The sequence below is a fragment of the Agelaius tricolor genome, unplaced genomic scaffold (assembly GCF_023055355.1).
Source record: "Agelaius tricolor isolate 1412-34295 unplaced genomic scaffold, bAgeTri1.0.p SCAF_5, whole genome shotgun sequence".
Classification (NCBI taxonomy): Eukaryota; Metazoa; Chordata; class Aves; order Passeriformes; family Icteridae; genus Agelaius; species Agelaius tricolor.
In genome coordinates, this window is record NW_027269265.1 from 42,235,822 (window position 1) to 42,258,622 (window position 22,801).

At 36.1% G+C, this 22,801-nt stretch overlaps 1 protein-coding gene across 10 annotated transcripts in view; it reads left to right on the top strand.

Moving 5' to 3' along the window:
* The window catches only part of LRRC4C (leucine rich repeat containing 4C), a 484,651-nt gene that overhangs the window by 295,352 nt on the left and 166,498 nt on the right, over positions 1–22,801 (top strand). The window contains exon 1 of one of the 10 annotated variants that reach the window (XM_071427591.1): positions 7,989–8,050. The exons of 8 other annotated variants lie outside the window; for them this stretch is intronic. The gene's annotated coding sequence lies outside the window, so the exon portion shown is untranslated. Of the gene's footprint in view, positions 1–7,988; positions 8,051–15,353; positions 15,467–22,801 lie in introns of those variants that run through there. One more of the 10 variants, XM_071427594.1, reaches the window with a different exon arrangement.

Here is a 22,801-nt window from a genome sequence, read left to right on the forward strand (position 1 = left end):
TTCAGTAGATGTCACAGGAATATAGTCCTGCTTTGGACATGTGCGACAGATAGAAAAGCAACCAGTCCCCCAATCTCATCAGCTGGACTAAGCCCACTGAATGTTTTTGCTCACAAAGAGATGTCATCTGTGTCAAATTCATGTAGCATGTCATTTTTCTGTGCACTCAGACTGATTGATTAGTTCCCAGTCATTCCAAATGTATTTCTGTTAAATAGTCTGTAGAGCTGATTACTTTTGAAAGGATTTTTTTCATAGAAGAAAGGTCATTAATCCCAATAGCACTTTAGAAAGGAACTGCTGCCTTTGACATTTTATTTTTGTTTCAGCATTTTCCGTAGATATACTGTGTGCATTAATTTCTATTGGAAATGTTATCAAAATGTTTATTGAGTGTTCTAGCTTGAGGCTGATCTGATATGTGGTGAATGATACAGAACATTTTGATTACTTCCTAATAATTCCCCAGGTACTTAAATGAACAAAAAAGACATTGATTACTGACAGAGTAAGGTGAAAACAATATTTTATACTGTTTTAAAAAAATATATTTTTTCATTGTTAAAATTTCTAACACATTCTAATGCTAGAAAGCATTCTTTCCTCTCCAGTAATTTCAATTTCAAAATATCATTTGGAGACACTTTTAAAAAGTTTTATAGGAATATGTTAAACAGATACTGTGTTCCACTTTCAGATTTTAAGGTCTGTATGTATTGATGTGCTGGACATTTCAAAATATATATAAGCAAGTATTGGCAAATACATAAATATGGATGGACAAGTAGTTCTAGTAAAAAAGAATACTGATTTGTTAGTAAAGGACAGATAAATAATGGCAATAAACATAAAAGCTGTACTTTTTTTCTGATTCAGAAGTACAGGTAAAAATATGACTGCATATCTTTTTAATATGATAAATTATTTCTTATACAAGGCTGCACTCAAAAGTGTGAGAGCTGTAATTAGGCACAGATTGATGGTATCATTGAACAGTGAAAACCAGGGAGAGATCTTGTTCTCAATAATTGCTCTAGATTGAAATCTAATAATAAAGTCTGGCATCAGGACACCTCTACTAGGAATTTAGGTAAAATCTGTGGATTTACCAGTTGGAGGTGGTGGGAGAAGGAGGGAATCTGAACATATTGGTCAGACAATGACTATCTGCTGACACTGTTAAGTATCAGGGAAATGACAAAGCAGGTTCTAGAAGGCATTCACAGGGAATTATTAGCTGCCTTAGAGGAACACTGGTGTCATTTTTTAATAGGCAATATGTAGTGTGACATATCAGATACTTATATTAAGAAAAAATCTTTGATTTCAGTTATGTTCAGAGTTGGGAGAGCAATACGGCAGTTTAGAGAACATGACATAACATGGTCTGTGTAGGGCAGTCCAGCTGAAGCTGAGAGATGGTTTTCTCTAAACATATCAGAGAGGGAGAATAAATGTGTTAAAAGACAATATTAAAACCATATAAGTTGTTATTAATCAATCATAAACTGAAGAAAGTCTGCAATAAGTCACGAAGTGTGGTTCTAAAATGATTTCTAAGTAGAGTCAGAGAAACTAAATGGTTTTAAGGTGAGGTTTGAAATAAGGGTTATGTAAATATGGCCAAAAGTTTCTGCCATAAGTAGGGACATATTGATATCTGATGTTCCGTTTTATCTAAAGGATGTTGAAAGTAGTCTTGGCAGCCTCTAATTTGCACTTGTATTTGTGTTAATTTTAAACTTCAAAGCTTTCCTGGTCATTTATTGAGGTCAAGAAGGTGGTTTTGAAACTTTCCATAAGTTTTTTTTTTTCCTCCTTTCTCTGCTGCAATTGCAAAATTCAGTTTTTAAATTACCAGAAATAAAACTCAAGGGAAGGTAATATGGTAGCAAATTACACTGGAGTTAAATTCTGCTGTTTTGTTGGTGTATCCTTAGGGTTTGTTGGTGTAAATTTAGGTTTAAGTTATTCTCCATATTTAGAATCAGAATGAAATTTAATCTCATCTGTTCAAGTTAATATGGCTATCAAGTTAGTATGTTAGTACAGCTGTCTTTTTTTTTTTTTTTTGTTCTGTCCTTTTTCTAAATTGTGATGGTATTTTGAGGATTTCTTTTTCTCTCTTCATTCCCAGGGATGTATAGTTCCATTTTCTAGGGTGATCTGGAAACTATATGAAAGAAATTCCTTGCTATCATTCATCATAGGATATGATATTACAGTTGTCTTTGATGTCTTCTGTTCTTTTTCTGTGGCTCATTATAGTTGTGGAATTCAGTCTCTTGCTGTGTTACACATGGATGGCCAAACAACCCTAGCAAAGAACTACAGAAATCACTGAGAAATAATTCTGACAAAAATGCCTCTTTTTTTTTTCCCCAGTGTAGAATTGATATTTTAGTATATATGGACTTACAAGCTGCTGGAAGATCTTTCTGCAGTATTAATGCTTCACTGGGAAAAAAGTAATTGGATGAAGACAAAATAGGTTGTCTCCCTTTTGTCTGTACAAAGAAAAATGGCAGTTGTAAGAACCCACGTGTAGGGCCAGCTTGAAAGGCAGAATTCTGATATGTGAGAAATTTTCTTTCAAGAACCACAGAGAAAGATGAAAGGCTGTTAAGCTCAGAGAAGCTATTTCACTTTCAGAACATCTGTGGTTCTTCATGGGTGTTCTCAAGACCAACTCATACTAGTAGACAGAGCATATAACAATTGTGCTTGGAATCATAGATTAATATCCTGAGTTGGAAGGGACCTACAAGAATCATCGAGTCCAACACCTGACCCTATAAAGGACAATACCAAGAACTGCATCGTGTGCCTGAGTGCGTTGTACAAATCCTTCTTAAATTCTCATAGATTTGATGCAGAAATTACTTCCTCAGGGACCCTGCTCCAGTGCCTAACCACTCTCTGGGTGAAAAACCTTTTCCTAATATCCAGCTTAAACCTCCTGTGACTCAGATTCATGCTGTTCCCTTGGTTCCTGTCAGAACCAGTCACCAGATAGAGATGAGTCTCTCCTTCCTTTTCCTTTTGCAAAGAAGTTGTAGACTGTGATGAGGCCTTCTGTCAGTCTCCTCCAGGCTAAGCAGACCAAGTGACCTCAGCCATTCCTCATATGGCTTCCCCTGTACACCCTGATCTCACACATGGGCCTCTTTTGGAGTCTACACTTCGTGGCGCCCTTATTTATAATTTACATATACAAATAGTAGCAGGTGCTGTGTGTGCAAAGACTTCTTCTTCGCTAATTACATAGTTTCGATATTCTTGGTTTTCAATATTATTGGTGTATAAGAGCTGAATTTTTCTTCTCCCTGAGAATTCTTCCTGCTTAAAAGAAATGTGAATACTCAGGGTTTTGTAATCTTGTAGGCAGCCATTATTTTGACCTAGAAATGGCTTCAAGAAACTCTTGTAGGGTCATGTAAGGAGTGAGAATGGTCTGGGGTAAAAGCTGTGTATGAGATCCTTGCACTGTACCACAACTGGAAGATGTGCTGGAGCTTTGATAGAGTTGCTGTAACCTGAAGGGGTCATGAACCTGACATTTTAGTAGCATGCTCATACAAATGAGTAGTCTTAAAACCAAAAATGGTAAGCTTTTAATCAGGAGGGGATGGGGAGATGAATAAAGGACTTGAATGTTAACTGAATGTTCCAACCAAAATTAAATCTTGGGTGACTTAAGTAGAGAAAGCAATTTGTCAAGCTGAGTAGATGTGAAAGTGGGAGGCTTTGGGCATGGACATTGATCATTTTGGCTGCAATGATTTTGCATTTTGCCATTAATTTATAATTTTATTGCTCACTTAAAAGGCAAAGAGCATTAATCTCCATCCCATTTAACGTAAAAATTGAGTTTACTCTAGGTTTGTAAAGGGTATCACGAGCAGAGAATGTTTAGGTACTGAAGTGTGAATGAATAACATGAGTGTAGGGGGAAGGGGCTGGACTGGGGACAGTGTGGTAGCATGTGCTTTATAGTGTTTTTTTGGCCTTGTATGTTCTTTTGCTTGCTTTTCGCTACTTCAGGGATATAAGGCTGCAGAAAATCTGGCGTAGTCTGGATAAGGATTTGCTTTGTGGCAGTCATACTATATCTTATGAAATCTCTCATATTGAAAATCTTAGGGTGTTTATTGGTTTTCCTTAGTGTAACAGTCATGGAATGCAAGTCTCCTATATGTTAAAAATACCTGATAATTAGGAGTGTAGAATAGAATACATGGAGTATTCCAAGTGACACCTAAAATTCAAAGAGTAGATTACTAAAATAACCATTATTTTACAACACAACAAATGAAATATATTGAGAGTTTCTACATTTTCTTATTTTTATTATTGACATTTTTTATATAGAACTGGCCTAGAAACTTTTATAGGTAAAATAATTTTTTTGTTTTAGTGTGACCTCTTTGTTGAATTCTCTTCAAAATTTAGAAACAATCAAATAATATATTCCACCTTTAGATTCTAACTTCAAAGTATAGCAAGAGAACATTTTAAAACATAGCAAAGATATCTCTGTATTAAAATAGTGTTTGATTGGCCTGCTATAATCTCTAACTTCAAATATCAGATTATTTTTATTTTCTAGGGATGTAAAACTTTTATACTGATGGCAACAGTTCTGTTCCAAGTATTTAACACAGAGCACATGTGTGAATGAATAGAAGTGTAAAAATTATATATGTAATCATGAGTGTAGGAACCGGTGCTCTGATTCTCATCTTCTGTGGTTGTGAATTGTTAATGCTGTGTAACAAACATGATTTCCCAGGTGTTTGTATATTTGTGGTATCAGCTATTAAACAGGATAAGGGTTCAGTAGCTGGAAAAATAAATACTGACTTCAGTTATTATTGCTGGTCAATATTTTCATTCATGATTTTGAAATGACAATTTTCTGTGTTGGATTTCGAGTGCAAGGACATTAACTTCTGTCAATTCTTTGAAAAATTCACAAATTTAATAACAATTTTGTGTGTGAACAGAGGCTTTAAAAACCTTTCATTTTAACAATTTTACGTAAATAAGAGCTTTCTCAGGACCGGCCCTCTCAATCAGGTTTAATAAGTTGAGACAGTTGATTTTGGAATGGATCAATGATTAAATTAGCTATCACGCAAATAGACTGGGCATAGACAAAAAGATTTTCCCAATGTTTCTTTGCCTCACTGTCATTCAAATGAACAACCACTAAATTTTGCTTTATTCTAGATAGTTTTGTGTTAGGTATTATACTTTCTGTGTCATAATTAATAATAATGATGATAACTTTTGAAAGTTAAAAGTTTTTATTTAGCTCAGCATGTCTCCTGATTCATTAATGTCTTTAACAGTGTCATGTAAGAGCAAATGCTCCATCAAGCAGTAGCACTTCAATCATAAAAGACTGTAATAGCAGAAGTATTAGAACTCTCATGTTCCGAAACCTCTTGGTTTTTTGCATCTTATACTCTAAATTGGACCAGTTATTATCTATCTTATCTCATTTTAAACAAGAAAAACAATCCTTTACTTTTACATACAACCTTTTATTCCTTGAGGGTACCTAAGGGCTGCTTGTGTACAACATTTATTATTTTACCTTTAGATATGCAGCTCTGGAAATTCTGAAATCTGGAAATCTGGAAAATTCCAGCTCTGGACTGGAACAAAGTGGAATGCTTACAGGCTCAAATTGCCTGCTCTCTCAGGGTGACAGTTCTTTGTAAGTTCTTTGTAAGGAGAAAGCAAATTATGCAACCTGTTCTAAAATCCACATGCAAGTTTTGCCAACACTGGAATCGGAAGACTAAGCATATATTGGGGAATATTATGGGAAATAACCTTTTGTTTTCCTGTTGTGGCTTTCAGCTCAGGACCTTCTCATATTTTCTATATGTTAATAAACTTGTAAAACCCTGATAGCAGTGCACATTCTTTTTTTTCCAAAATTACCTGTGTCTGTTTAACAGATGTATCTGAGAGATATCAAACCACTAATCTATGCATGGCTATAGTATAATTCTGAACACTCTCAAATTCTGAGTTGAGTTCACATTTAAAAATTTACATATGTGATTGTCCAGCACTTGTGATAAATGTTGAAACGTGATCCAGCAGTTCTCATTTCAAGCTATTTTGTCAACTGATGAGCTCAAGCTCTCCAGCATCTCTGTTAATCACATAAGTAGCAAACTGAATGAAGGTTTAAAATAGGCACCCACATTCAATTGTTATGAAGGGTACAGCAGTACTGTTAAACAAGATCTTCTTCTAAGTTTATTATCAAGGAATACAGAGGAAAAAGCAGCTCCTCTCTGTGTGGTTTGGATAAATCTTTTTATTCCCCTTCCCTCTTCATCCCTCATGCTACCCATGCAGATTAAAACAGCTCAGAGCTCACTAGACTATTCTTTTCTGAACTGTTCCAGCTTAATTTAAAATCCTAATTTTACTGGGCATCTCATTATTTATACTCACAAGTGCTACAGTTGCTGGGGGATCTATTTGACTGCAGTGTCTTCTGAGGCAGATCAAAACATTATTTCACATGTTATTTTTAGTATTTGAGACAGATAAATGCCTGGTAATCTTTCTGATATTAGGTGAGCTGCATTTGTGCTCCAGTGACTACAGAACTATTTTGAATTTATTCCTATTGCTAATGCTTTTGCTTTTCCACCTCCACTCTTTCTAGTTTTCCTGCCCACCATGTAAAATCTCTATATTTTCATTATTATTAGAAACAGTTCTCCTACAACCTGACTGCTTGTACTTCTGGGGTGATCGATATTTCATTCCATTTTAATGCTAACCAGCTACACTAGGGAGGTATATAGCTTAGCTGTTATCTTCTGAGAGTCTTAAAATTGGAAATAGTCTAAATAAGTCTTGGCATGTACAATAAGAACAACAGCTTTCAACAGTCTGAAATTGTTTTGTTGGTTTTTTTGGGTTTTTTTCCCTTCCTCCATATAAAGCAAAAGTACAGAAATATACTAATGTTTTTGTCTGCATCATCCTTTTTCTATATTGAGATAGAGATTTGGGAGTCAATCTGTGAACAGCTTGTGAATTATTGCTGTGATTATATGTCAATCCTCTTTTATTGTCATATTTTTGCTCCTTATGTCTTGTCTTCAGAAGACATTTAACAGGTTACATGATCTGGAGTTTAGAAGCCAGTTGTCTAAATGGAAAAACCCCCATGGCTATATGTCAACTCTTTTTATTCAGACTAGGTTCAAAGAATTACTGTTTTAAGGGAGTAGGAACATCTTGCAAAAAATGGTGATAAGTTGTTGATGTAAGGCTCTAAAAGTCCAGTAGAGAAAGTTTTCTGAGGTAGCCCAAAGGAAAAAAAAAAAAAACAAAAAATGGGAGGGAAGGAGGTGTGTTTAAGCAAGGATTTAAAAAATTTTAAAAATACTTCTCAGCCTGAGAATGTGTGAATGAAGTAAGGATGACTACCATAATACTGTAGATAGCAAAATGTTGCTAGAGAATCCAAAACAAGAAATTATACATAAGTTAGTATTTGATTCAGTCAAATAATAGTTTTATGTGTTTCAAGGCTTAAAGATGCTTAGTGTTAGGAAATCATTAAAAAAATATGTTTGTCTTTCCTTAAACTAACATTTCCATCTGAAATTTCATACTGTGAACCAGCACCCATGGATTTATAACCCAGGAAAATCTGGGTGTTTAAACTAGTGACATTTGTTGTTTCACCATCCAGTCTTGTGTCACCGTTTTCTGTTGGGAGCCTTTGTAGGTTGAAATTAAAAGTGTGTCATGAAATCACCTTCAGTCAATGAACTTTGAAGAGATCACAGCCAAATATTTTTGTGCTGTTTCTCAGGGACCGTGTTTTCTTGGTGCACAGTCCTGGGTAACCCGTTCTTCGTGTTTCCCAGGAGTACAGGGGACAGACTGTTGTGTAGAACGGGAAGCTGTGCAGGTGTCTAGGTGTCTCATCTGCATCTTGACTAAAGTGGGGGATGAATCTTGATAATGCTTTCCACTTCAATAGACTTTAATGAGATTTCAGGTAGTCTATTTTGCTTCATGTCTAAATATTTTTCTTGATTTATTTATAATTGAACCTTGAATATAAGCCTATAGGCTATTTGCTTAAAGCAAGCATGAATTCATGCACACATGTATGTATAGCATTTTTATATCTCAATATATTCTTGCCAGAAAAAAAAGTCTTTATTCTTTTCAAGGGGAGTTACAGTTTTAGCATAATGAAAATCTGATTATCATAGTTGAAAAGAAGGAAAAAAATGTATTTCCAAAAAATTTTGTGTCATTTTTTCATCAAGAGTAGTAAACATGGCATACAGATAGAATTCCAATTTTTAAAATGGTTGCTGCCTATTCAATAGAAATATCTCCATCTCTCCATTTCCCTGAGGTTAATGATCTACCTAACTAGAATACTATGGGAACTTTTATTGTCCTTCTTCTTCCTCTCTGTCTTGGTCTTTTTTTTCTCCTTTTCTGCTTTTAGATCTTTTTCTTATTTTTCCCTCTTATTACATTTTCCTTTTTTGTTTTTTTCCATTTCTTTTTTAAGGCTTGATTTTACCTTTTTAGTAGCAATGGCAGATCTGTGCAGTGGAAATTATGTGGACTCTTAATCATAGAATTGCACAATATGCTGGGTTGGAAGGGACAATTCCAAGTTATCAACTTTTCAGAGTCATTGCAGGCATATTGTGAATTAATTCACAGCAAAATTTATAGGATTTGAGACTTTACTCATCTACATGTGAACAGGTCCACTGAGTTGCTATTGGGTGTGAATAAAATAACATCCTATTGTATATCAGTGATATAGCTTTTTTATACAGTTATGCAATTTTAGATCCTGTTCTTCCTGCCTAAAAAAGAAATGAAGCCTGAAAATTGTGAAAAATTTATTCTCATTTCAAGGCTGTTCTTTCATCTAACTTATTATACTGCCATCAACTTCAAATCATGCAAAAGCTGCCCTTTTCATACTGAAGTATGATGAATAGGTATTTAATGAAGGCTTATCAAAAAAATTGTACAAGAATGCAGTAATATCAGCAGAACATTAGTGTGCTGATATCTAGGGCATACACTAGCACAGTAGCTGCCCTTTATGGACATAATTAGTGTAGTTTTTCAGCATATGGACTGACTTTCCTGGGGAAGTGCAGCCACGTTCTTTACACGATATATTCAATAACATGCTGGTTATGTGCTAGGAACACACTCCCCAGTTTTCAGAGCTGGAGTAGATGTGATGTTTGGTTGTACCTGATAAGCTCTGTTCTGAGATAACATATGGCACACGTTAAGTACAGCTGCTGTGCTGTGCTTAATTTGACAGTGAGAAAGAGCTTCACAGTAATGGTAACTGTTTGCCAGAATTATAGAATACATGGAAACCATGGACAATAAGTCTTTATATAGACATCCTAACCTTTAATATTCATAGCTGTGTCTATGGTGTCTCATCAGCAACCAGATCAGATTTTCAGTAATAGAATTACAGTGCCATTATTTGGTGAGTTTTGGTTGGGATGTCCACCTAAAGGCAAGTTTAAATAACATAATTTTCTGGTTATAAGATATTTCTAGCATGTGAGAAATTACTTTTCCCTCTTCTAGTGTCTGGAAGAGCTGAGCTGGAACAGTCTTAGCTGTGCATCTTCCCGTTCTTATCTTTCACGAAATACTTAACATAAAGCTTTTAGCTCTTTATGCATTTAGTACATTTTGTCTTCTAGTATTATATTATAATGTAAATAAGACAAGGTTGTTTGGGAAGAGGGTATTACAAATTTCAAATTGCTTATTTTCCTCAGCCTTATAAGCATTAATTAATATTCACCCATCTGTCTCCCTGTACTTCCTGCCTCTCTTCTCATGCAAATAAGGCTATCAGTTTAGTGTGCAGGCTGTCAGGCCATTAAGGGGCGCTTTGTGCTAATGCATTGCAAAAAATGAATCTTCTTGTTTCTTATAGTTAAGAGGCTGGCTTTGAAAAAGCATACCTCCAACTATGAAAACATAAATAAAATCTAATGCCAGACAAAATCTAATCATCAGAACTATGTGTTTTAACAGCTTATGAGAAGTGTGCAAGGGAAGAGTGAGGTGCATCCCTGCAGGAGTCTTCATCATGAAATAAGTCAAGGAACTGACTAAAAGGCTGTCTATGTAGGATGTTGATGAAATCAACACAGGATAAAGACCAATGTCTTAAGGCATTTGGCAGCCTAATCTCATATAAAACCAATCACATGAATCTTTTAGGTTGGAGAAGACCTCTAAAATCAACAAGTCCAACCACTGATGTTCTCGACATTGTTAACTAGACAATAGCACTCAGTGCCACGTCCATTCATTTCTTGAATGCCTCCAAGGATGGTAACTCCACCATCTCCCTGGGCAGCCCACTCCAGTGCTTAACAACCCCTTCTGTGAAGAAATTCCTCCTGATGTCCAGCAGAAGCCTCCCTTGGTACAACTTGAGGCTATGACCTCTCTCCTGTTATTAGTTGTCTGACAAAAGAGACCAATCCCTACTTGGTTACAGCCTCCTTTCAGGAACTTATAGAGAGTGATAAGGTCTCCCTTGAGCCTCCTTTACTCCAGGCTAAACAACCCCAGCTCCCTCAGCTGCTCCTTGTGAGACTTGCGCTCCAGACTCTTCCCAGCTCAGTTGCCCTTCTCTGGACACACTCCAGCACCTCAGTATGAGGGGCCTCTAGCACCAGAGTCTGAGGCACCTAGTGAGGGGCCCCAAACTGAACACAGGATTTTAGGTAGATCATCACCAGTGCCAAGTACATCCTGGTCCTGCTGGTCACAATATTCTTGCTACAACCCAGGATGCCACTGGACTTCTTGTCCACCTGGGCCCACATGGACTCACATTCAGCATCCCAGGGTCTTTTGTGCTGGGCATCTCTTCAGCCACACTTCTGCAAGCCTGTAGCAGTGCCTGGGGTTGTTGTGACTAAAATGCAGGACCCAGCGCTATCTTGTTGAAACTTATACCATTGGTCTTGGTCCTTGGTCATCTATCCAGCCTTTCCACATCCCTCTACAAAATCTTCCTACCTCCAGCAGATGAATGCTCCTGCTCAACTTAGTGTCATTCCCAGACACTTGTGTCTTCCTAAGGTTGAATATTTCATGATTCTGCAATCTTAAATCCTTCCTGCTGAAAATTATGAGATTTACTGTTTTGAAGGTGGACAGGGGAGAGTAAAGTGATGGTTGAAACTTGATTGTTGGTGGTCTGCACGTGTTTTAGTGAATCTTATTCCCTTATTTGTCATCTGCCCTAAATTTTTTAGTATCTTAATCTATTGCAATTGTTAAAATATTAGACACAGGCTGAATGATAGATCCACCAAGAGACATTCTTGACTCTGGGACAATCTATGAAATTAGGCATCTGAACAGTAGAGTTTATATATTTGCACTATCTGAAAAGCATCCATAGTTATAGCAGTAAGTAGGAGAGGGGAACTTTAAAAGCCCTCCAGTATGAGAACAGCTTGTATTGCATATAAGTTACTCCTTTTAAAAACTGAAGAGGGCTGTCTGTTTTCTTTGTTTTTCAAGTGCTCATTTCTGATCATAACTATTCTGAAAAGTGAATCATAATGGAATGAACTTTTTAGCTTCTCTCATTTCCTGGTAGAAATATGCCTTGGAGCTTGAGGATTTATCTCTCTCTAAAATTATTCTATTTCACATGTTCTCATTAAGCCTATTAAGTCTAATGCTTATCTGAATTCTATTAATCTCGTTTTGTGTGCTATCTTAGCACAGCTAAAACTATATATTGAGGGTGCTTCATTTTAAACTTAAAAAAAAACCCCTGCTTTTGGCTTTAATTGAATATAGCCTTCTTCTTTGAATGATAAAGATAAGAATCTCCAGGGAAGTTCTCCCAGTCAGGGTTGCCAAATTTGGAGTATCTCTTTTGCATTGTCCACATAACTGTCTAATCACCACAGATTGTTGGGTAATCTTCAAATCATGAGCAGGTGGCCAAGATCACCCATGTTAGGGCCTTGAGTGTACTAATATCTCTAATGACCCAGAGCAGCCTCAACTGTGGCCTCCATCCATATATCTGTCTGTAAACCAAAGAGTTCTGTGTTGGCTCAGTCTGGAGTCTTCAGCCTCTGTCTGAGCTGTGCTGGCAGTGTTGGTTGCTGGCTGGCTCAGCCATTTGTGTGCACAGACACAGATCCTGTTGTTCTGTGTCCTAACCCATGCACTGGCATCCTATCTTGACCTGTTCTGTGCCTCTGAACCTGCTCACTGACCTCTGGATAACATCTCACCCTGATTACCTATAATTGCTTCTGACCCACAGACTGTTTTCCTGGTTTGATCTGGGACCTGCCCTATGGCTATGCATCTCCCTGCTGATTTGCACTCTTGGTTGAACTTGACCATTATCTCTCCTACCGCTCTGATGGTGCTCTGCCTTGCTAACCTTTTTATCTCATTTGGCTTCTGTCTCCTCATCACTTAGGGAGCAGCTAACCCTTGTTAGATGATCATTCTGCATTCAGATCTGTGATGAGGAATGATAGCAGAATTACAGTCTATGAAAGCTGCCTCATCATGCTTTGTGACATGATGGTCAAATACAGACTGAGAAAGCACAGAGTTTAAAAACAGGCGTATTTTGGAGCCCTTTTTAGAATATTGTGAAACTATTTATATTTGCATGGTGTCATCTCTACCGCATCAGACATAGTACATAAACAGAAAGGAAAAGTTCAGTTCTGAAAGTAGCCACAGAAATAAGCGGGGCTGTATTAAGACTCTTAGAATTTGATTAAAAACAAATCTGGTCTTGGAAGACATTCTAATTTTAGGAACTGGGCTGCAAATTGGCAGCTGACTTATAAGTAGTCTTTGAAAATACCCATAAATAGTGGCATGTCTTGTGGAACCCAATTTTCATGTAGTACTTTTTGTGACCACTGGGTCACAATCAGTAGGCAAATTGCAGTTACTGGAAAAAGGGACAAGTATGGACTAAAGTCAGAACACTGCTGTCATGCTCTCTGCTGCTGTGTTCAATCTGTTCTCTTTGTGTTGAGTCTGACTGCCTTAAGAAATGCTTTACTGTGGAGATAATTTTGGCTAGCCACACCAGACATGAGACCAGCCAGTACAAAATACCATTTCCACAATTTGTTGGTCTTGCACAAGTGTATCCAAGCTAGCTAGGCAATTGTTTTATTCATGCTTGAAGAATGTCACTGGGAGTAAGTTCCTGGATCTAGTATTGGAAAGAATCCTGTCATCCTCATTACTATTTATAAGACCTGTATTAGCTAGTGCCAAATCCTGCTCTGGAATAGAGAAATGGAAATCTAGTGGGTAATAGAAATGCTAAAACTTTACTTACCTGTCCCTCTGGTAGAATGATTATGAATTTGGGGGAAAGAGTTCTTGAAAGTGTAGTCACTTGGTGGAAGTACTTGCTGGGATTTTCTTGCTCTTGTTCGAGTGGGTCTCATGGCAAGGCCCTTGGATATTCTGCAGCCAGGACTTTTCTTGCTCTCCCTTTCTACTCAAAGGGCATTACACAGCTATTGACTGAGATCTCTTTGCACTTCGTACAAGTTTTCTAACACATAGTCTAGAATAGCCTTTACAAATCAAGGTTACTGCTCTTGCTCATGACTATTGTAGTTGTTGACCTTCAAAATGACTGTCAACAACAAACTATCCTGTTCTAGAAAAACAGACTTGTTTGATAATATATATGTCATATATACTCATGGCACAGTATGTATGGTAAGATGTATGTTAAAGACACACACCTTCCTAAATCAGACAAGATCTTAAAATTTTTCAGTTGTCCAGTGCTTGTCCTGGCTGGCACACAATTGCTGTATCCATTTGGTCAGACAAGTACACCTCAAAGCTATTTATAGTGTTTTGATATTCTAAGTTTTTGCTGTTTGTTTTCTTTTTCTTTGCAAAAGATAAGACTTACTCGTGAAATTACCACTGAGTATCCTTTCTAACTTGGTACAATTAAGATGGTTGTATTTTCTGTAATGTTCACTGTTAAGTTTGTAAGGATAGATTGAAGGTTTTCCATCACCAAAAGCTACGGTGTGATGTGTCCTGAAGTTGAAATACTGTAGAAGAGGCAGTAATGGTACTTTTCAGACTGCATGTTGCGTCAGCTTAGTATGGGTTGGATTTTAAAATGCCTTTAGAAGGAGAATGTTTCTGGTTCCTTCCTTTCTTCTTTCAAGTAATTAGTCCTAAAATGCTTCTGAAGTTCCTCTGATACAGCCAATACCTAAATAAGACAGTGTTAAAATGGTCAATGATGAAATCAGGAAAATACTTTGTTAGAAATTGAAAACTAAGTAGTGTAGATACTGATTTTCATTAGATAGTTACATATTTCAATAACTAAATACATCTGAAAGTAGCTTGTGAATGCATGTGTGTTCATCACACAATTATTGCTTTGCTCATCAGAATAGTATCATGCCTATGCTGTATTTGAGAGATCAGGTATAAGTATCATATTGCATATGACATTACCTGGAAGTTGACTGCATGGTTTTGGAAAAAAATTTCTAAACCTCAAGGGCAACATTTTCTCAGTTTATTACACTCTGTTTATTACATATTTTTAGTAGCTGAAGTGTTTCCTTAGAAAATATCATAAGAAGACAAATGCAAATATTGAGATTAGTACATGAGTTGAAAAATGATGCAGCATATTTTGAGGCCTTTATCTCTAGTTTCTGAGCTGTAAAGTCACTTATAGTTCATGCATCTATGCCTGTTTCTCACAGATTGAAAAAAATGTGAGAAAAAGTGAGCTTCAGCTTTTCATTGTTTATTATGTTAAAAATGAAACCTCTACAAGTGTCAGATAAAAAAATAATGGATTTTCCATTAGTTCAAGAAACTACTTCAAGTGCGCAGATTAAAAAAAAGGGTCCTTAACAAAACGGTTTTGGTAACATTGAAATTTCTTTTAAATTGAGTTGCCAGAACAAAGAACAAGTCTAGACTAGGCTTTTGAAACCTATTTGAAACAGAAGAAAATTTTATGAAGTTGAGTTTATTCACTGCTTAGCTGAAAAGCTTATTGTATTTAGAAATGCCTCCAAAACAAGTTTGGACTTGTAAACAAGCAATTTTACTCCTGAAGTACTTACACTTAAAGACAGGTTATGTATTTTAACATAGGATTTAGACCTGTCTCACAGCTGCACCAAAGGACACTTTTCTTTGCTCCACAGGTGAAGAAGTTTTGTGTTGCTAATAGAGAGCTAAGAGGCACTTCTTGTTTCCCTTCATTTTTTTCTTGTTTCCCTTTTTTTTTCATTTTCCCTTTATCTGCCTTTGTGTAAGAATGCTCTGGGAGTGTATACAAGAAAAGGAAGCCGTAAATCATCCTTTCCCATATGAGGTAAACACCTTCATGTTTTTTGGTCTTCCTTCTCAAGCTGTTTTATTTACTCCATTTCTTCTTTGATGTTATTTTTAGTGAGTCTAGGAATCATATGTCAGATCTGGATAGCATCCATGTTAATATGTTTGTTCAAAAAGCAATTAGATAATTTGATGATTAAATCATGTGCCTGTTCTAGAAAGCTCTTTGAGTATATATTGAAGTGTGAGATATTTGGATCAACCAAGGTAGGAGAAAGCACTGAATGAACTATTTCACATGTGTGTTATAGGCATGTAAAACCTTGTGATACATTATAGATGTGGAAGAAGGTATTAGTGGTAATCTAGAGCTTTTTGTTAGCATTTAGGACTTTTCATTGAAGAACAAAAATTATTAGTATTATTGTTGTTGTTGTTGTTGAGTGTATATTAATTTTAGAATTCACAAACAAGACTTTTGTGGTTGTACTTGGGAAGTCCAGAGATGAATGAGATTTTCTTCCAGTGAAGTAACTGAAAACCTTTCCAAGTTGATATAGTTTACCCATTGCATATTTACCCTCCAAAGATGAGCTTGAAAGGCTATGAAGACTGATTTTATCAGTCACACTTAACCTCTGAATCCAAAGGACCTTTTACTTAGCACTTGAGGAAATACTGAAGGCACTTTTCTATTTACAGCTTTTGACAATGCAGTAAGCCTCAAAGGCCTTTCTTCGTAAATTAAATAAAATCTGTAGTGCAAACTGTGCAAATGTGTTTTGTCATTCGCCCCCCAGAGGTGCCTCTTAGCATTTTATCTCAGTGAGCATGATTAAGTTAGAGTAGTGGTTTTCCTACAAGCACCTGTTGTACATCTAAAGTGAAAAGTTAAAAAAAAAAGATAGATATTGGGGAAAAAACGTACATCTCATGGCTTTTTGCCATGTCTCTTTTCTCATCAGGGAATGACATTAGCACTGCCAGCTCTAAATGTGAAATCACTGTACGATATCCACCACTAAGAGTGTTTCTGATGATTTCATGTGTGAGGTTTCTGTGCCCTAGCCTAAGCTTTCTTATTCCAGTTAGATAAAATTTAAGGTTCTCAGCACTTGAATTGACTATGCTAGTAATCCATGTAGCTCAGACAGAACTTATTGCAGATGAAAGCTAGGGCTGTGGGGTAGGAAGTTCAGAAAATATCTTTTTTGACTTCATCATGCAGTAGCATAGAAATTAATTGCACAGAGGGTAATGTCAGCTCCCGTCAGCAGAGCCTGAGTCTAATTAGCAAAAAGGTGGATGTTACAGTCTGTGAATTTTTGATTACTAGATGATGTATAATAAGCAGGAAGAATGGTTTACATCCTTTATTGACAGAAAATGTGTACAGGGTGATTAGTGCCCTTGTCAAGTAACCAGGTAATGTTGTATCTCACTGCCACAGGTCTGTGGTTTTCCTCATGAAGAGATCATCTGATTGATGTGCTTTCCATTCTCCATGCTTCAAAAAGAAGTTTTTTTTGACAATAATCTGTCATTGGTGGTGTTAAGTCATTCCATACCAGGACTTCTGCATTTTAAGTTTATACATAGTTTAAAATGTTTTCATTTCAAGGCTATCTAAATCTAACTCAGCTTGAGTAAATGAAGGTAATAATGTAGTGACTGACACTACTGAAGCCTTTCTTCAAGTATCATTTTTATTTAATTAGGCCTCAACCATCTGACTTCTCCTCAACCAAGAACACTCAGGACTCCATCATAATCAGAACAATTAAGACTAAATATTGATCCGTTATCATAGCAGGAGCAATGATCTGTCTTTTAGAGACTGTATCATACCACAGTCAAGTAAGTATTGCAGAAATAGAAGATATAATAAGATGTAGCCATATATTAGGTACAGCTCTGAAAATGAGAAATTGCACCCTAGATAATGCACAGACATTCTGAAAAGTGCATGATTATCAGGGGAGTTTGCTTAGTAGATAATGATGTCTTATTGAGAATGGAACTGTGTAAGTTGAAGTGCCGGTAAAAGATGAGGGTAAACCTTCAAGCTGTTGAGGCGTAATAACTGGCTGGAGACACAGTAGGTGTTTTGTCTATTCATCTCCTACAAAGCCCATTTTTTTCCCCTACATTTTCTTTTAATTTCCATAGGTAGTTGTCCAAAGAAATCAACCATGAAAGGTATATGAGTTCAGTGAGCAACCAAAAAGCTTGAGCTAGTAAATGCACAGCCTCCAGCCATGCTCCTGGTGCCTTTTTCTTCAGTTGTCTTAGTAGCTTTATGTATCTATGATGGATGATGTGATACAGGATACTGACAAAACTGTAAGATTCTCAGACATCTCTAAGGCTGCAAAAGAAGCTCTATGTGTTTGTGAGTATGCTGGCATTAAAATTAATATTGCCAGAACAGCATTTTAATGGTTTTATACAGTAGACCTACTACAGCTACTGTAAACTACAGTATGAGTTTAACTTTACTAATGACAAAGAGATTATCTATAGCTGTATGGGTAAGACATGGGTCTCTGGTGGTTTTAATGACAACAATTCCTCTCTTGCATTGTGTTTTCTAAAAATCTTGGGGAAAATCTATGTGTATAGGAAAAAATATCTGGCAAGATTCTGAGAAACCTTAACTAAGGTAGAAGAAGGAAAGATAGTAAGAATGAAGATTTTTAGTTAAGTGTATTTAGGCCTGCTTATCCTAGAGCAGTTTCTCTACCTTTTTTTGAAAACCAAAACACAGCAGAGTATCTCCTTATAAGAAATCAGGATGCCAATCAAAGAAATAGTGAAACTATTTGTGAAGTTTAATAGTTTGTCTCCTTGCCATTCAAATATTCCATGAGTAAATAAGCTGAATAACTGTTATTCAGTTATGATATTTCCACTGGAGAAGTATTGAAACTATAATAACTTTGTTGGCTGCAGAGCTGTTTTGAATCATGGTGGAGAAATAGGGATTTCAAGTCTAATGCCTTTTGAAAGAGAATGAGAAGCTGAGAAAAGATTTCAGAAGTGTATGGTCAGCAGCTTAGGGACAATTGCACAGCTTTGCTCAGATTTTCCTGAAAAAAGGTGATGTGGTTGTTTCCTCAAACTTCCCTGTGTTGTCTTAAGAGCAAAAGATGGTTGGAATGGTGTTTCCTCTACAACCAAATAATGACTGGTATTTTCTCTGAGGTACACAAATAGAAAATGTAGAAACTTTGATATATATGTGTATATAGATGTGTGTGTAAACCTTCATGTATTTGTGTATGTGTATTTTTATATCTGCATATATAGATAGAGTCAAACACAAGGGTGTTTGACTAGAGATCTCCAGAGTCCTTCCCACTTCTCATACTTTGACAGATAACAATTTGAAAATGAGAGAGCATTTGCTACAGGTAGGTAGCTAGTTCACTGCAGTGTAGTATTTTAAAAGATGGTGTAATATTTAGGCAATTCTGGCTTTTTTTTCCCCTTTGGTAAGCCCAGTTCTTTACTTGGAATCCAACAGTCTCTCCATATAAAAAATAGCCTGCATTTTCATGCGAAGTATTGCTTGGTTTTCCTTAAGCATTGGGTGCTCCTTCTGCTCTCATGACAAATAGTGAGTTCCTCTATTTTACACAGACTGGAGGACCTCAGTGGGACAGGCTGTTTCTAGAAATCTAACTTTGTTGTGCTGAGTACTCAGTTACAGAGATTGAGCAACCCTGAACATGATGTGAGTATTATTTCATCTGCAAATAAATTCCTAAAAGGGCTGTCTAGGTGTGTTCTTACTCTATGCTCTATTTAATTTTCCTGTGTTCTCTAATTTTTAGTAGACAGTAGAAATTTTATCATATTATAAGGCATAAAAGGTGATCAGTATCCAATGCGTTTTATGGGTCTGTGGGGTTTTTTTTAAATGTCACCTTCATTGGTAAGAACAAATAGCATGTAAGAGCAAATTTTATTTTTGCTTTAAGCAAGCGCGAAGCAAGCAAACTAAAACTTCGTTCTGTTATAGTAATTGAATCTTAGAAGAGGGGACTGTGCACTGCAGAATTTGGGTAAAATTGAAGTACCACATGGAAATTCAAGGCAGCCTCATTTTTGATATTTAAAGGGGTAATATAATAGCTTAAAAGTATTTTCATGACTGTGATGGATTCCATAAAAATTATCAGCAGATTGATCTGAAATACTGGCTATCTTGGTAGATTTGTATGCAGCACTCAGTGGTTTTGTTTAAGCTTCAATATTATTTGTTTGTAGCAAGAAAACCAGATTTCGCAGGATATCCTTAGTATCCTAACAAGATGTTACTTTGTAGCTGTTACTTTTCTTTACTCATCCAAAGAAGAACTAATATTTAAATTTATTGTACACTGTTTTTTTAAAGCAATTGTCCTATATTTTTCTTCTTCCTTGTGTTTTGACTTAGTTGAAATTAATATAGCTAATCCTGTGTGATACCTTTCAATAAAAGTTTTACACACCCCAAATCATCTTTCATATCCCAATGATTTAGCTGTTATCGATTTAATCAGTAGTGAAGAAAATTATTGTAGTCTGATGCACTTGGAGTTTTTCACAATTGCTAGCAAAAAGATTTTTATTGACCAGCTTTATTTACCAAATATTCACTTAAGCCTAACACAAAGATCCATGCGGCACTGAGATTACAACAATTTACAGGTAAAACATGTGTCGCCTAAAGAAAGTAAAAAACTCTTGTCATCATGCACTTCTGTGACATTGGATTTCTCTAAAGAATATATTTGTGGTTCATGCTGGCATTGGAGCTTTGAGCAAGTTGACTCATTTCAGCACTGGCTTCAAGGTCTATGTGTTTCTGATCTATACGAATATAGTATAAGTAGAAAATTCTTGCCATGGTTTTAGAATTCAAATGCTATTTGGTATTCAGGTGATATATATCACACTTGAAGGCATGCTTGCAAAATGGATAAATGGTTTCTGAAAAAGTTTACAAGGAAATTACAAGTAAATCAGTGATTAAGGCTGATTGCAAAGACACATGGGATGGCAAAGCTGCTGTTTTTCCTTGCATCTGTCTTGCACCTCCAGTGCACAGAAACTGAAATGTACACAGTAAACACTCTCCACATGGCCCAGATCACTACTGGTACTCTTGGAATCTAGTCTCAGCATTTGGAAAGTTTCAACATAAGTCATAATTTCATAAGTCATAAACTTCAGATGAAATTTATGTAAGGGCAACTTTCTGTACAGGACTGTCCTTTTCACTAATGAAATCTGAGTGCTCTACTGAGACAGTGGCCTTTTCTATCTTATTCATCTCCCTGAAAAAACAGGGTAAACTCTCAGAGACCATTTCTTTGTTGCCTTATAAATATACTGCGTTGAGGGGGAAAAAAAAAACAAGAGAAATTAAATTGCTTTAATTTAGTTCAGGCAAATAAATACAGAAGTGTTTGGTTCCTTTTATTATCTTACAAAAGCTCTCCTATTGGCTTCTTAAAGCCACCAGAATAATCTAAACCCAAAACAATGTGCAGTTTATGCAACAGAAAACTGAAAAAGAGAGTGTAAGGGAATGAGTTATAGTTTTGAGACTTGTTTTTTTTGCCTTCATTTCATTCATGGGTTCAGCAACCATGTAATGAATTTGTAGAATAATACAGAATTATTTCACTTAGTTTTCCTGGGGTAGCTAAGTTCATAAACTGCATGCAGTCTTGAAATAGATATTTTCATTATATCTGTAAAGTCTCAAGTTGAGCACTCTGATAATATCTGGTGTGTGTGGTGTAAATAGTTCACAGAATGTAGTTGTGATCTTCAGCTTAGATCATTCAGCAGGTCTGATTTGAGTTCTCACTTTACAATTCTCCCCCTTGAATTATGACTGTGATATTCTCTAATAAAATAATTTCATCATGGCAAAGCTGTGTTTGTTTAACATGAAAAAGGTATATTTTAGAGAAATATAGAGAAAGGTATATTTTAAACTCTTGTACCTTTTCTATCGGTATCTGACCATTTACATGAGGATCTTCCAAAAGGCACTTCCAGGCTTCCCTTTCTCTCTGTTTGTCTTCCTGTCAGAGCTCAATGAGTCCTCATGGACCCTGGCAATTCTTACTGGACATGATGCAATGTTTTAAGTATTTTCATGCTTTGTTCTCTTCTGGTAAAAGTCAGCTTTTTTTATTCTGAGTGTTAATGATTTTAAAAGCTTATATCTTTCTTATTTTTAAACAACTTCCAAGGTTGTGTGTTCTTGTATAGGAAGTCAAATTGTTCCTCTTTTTCCTCCCAAACCCTAGTAAAGCTAAGGTGCAAAGACAAAAGAAACAGATGTATATAATTTTACAGTATCTTCTACTCCCTGTTCCAACCATACATAGTATGTTTATAAATTTATTGTCACTTTATTTAGCATTACACATAAACTATTTATTTGAGATTCTACACTACTACACATAGCATCTTTACTGCTCTTCTGCTTTATCACAACCTACCATAGTTTGTAAATGTATGGAATGTAGGAAGTCCTAAATGTGCAAAAGGACACAGCATTTTTGAAGAGTAAAACATGGTTAATGCTCCCAATGACCACGTTGTCACTGACTGCTGAAGCAGAGAGTTTAGATGCAAGCAACTTACCTATATTTGTATTCATTAGTGAGTGGTTCAGCAGTCACTGGGAATTTGCATGGAGTGAAGTGGGCTAATTTAGTTACATAAATCTTAAAGAAATTCATTAGCCCACCTCCTGTCCTCTTATGTTTTAAGGCAAAACTCAGATGAAAGGCAAACATACAAAAAACCTTCATGCTTCCAGCAGTTTGATTCCTCATGGAATCTGGTGGAGAATCCTATGCTGTTTAGTTAAAATCTTGCTGTGAGACAGCATCCAGAATAGCATAATAATAGGGATTGGTGTCTCAAAGAATTGCAGAAGTGGCTATTTTTTTAGTCACTAGAAGAAATCTTTTCTAGATGAGTAACTAACAGATTATATTCTCACAGACTGTCTCAGTCCATTTGCCAGTAGAAACAGACATCCTGGATATTGTCAGTCATCAGTTGTACTAGGTGGGCACGTCATCTGGAAGACACAGAGCATGTTAAATAAACACTTTAACAAATGCTTTAATTTCTAAACCCAGGGTCTGATCTTTTGAAAATGAAATTAGTATGGAGCAACCTTACAGATGCAGCCCTACTTCTGTTATTAAGTGTAGTGTCTGTACTCTCAAGTGTTAAAAACTCCCTCATAATCTTGTGCCTATCCATTCTAAGTTTCAAAATAACTTTCAAAGAACAGTATTGGTTATGTCTATCTGCAATATGAATGAGTCTAAGAGGTTCATCTTGGTACATC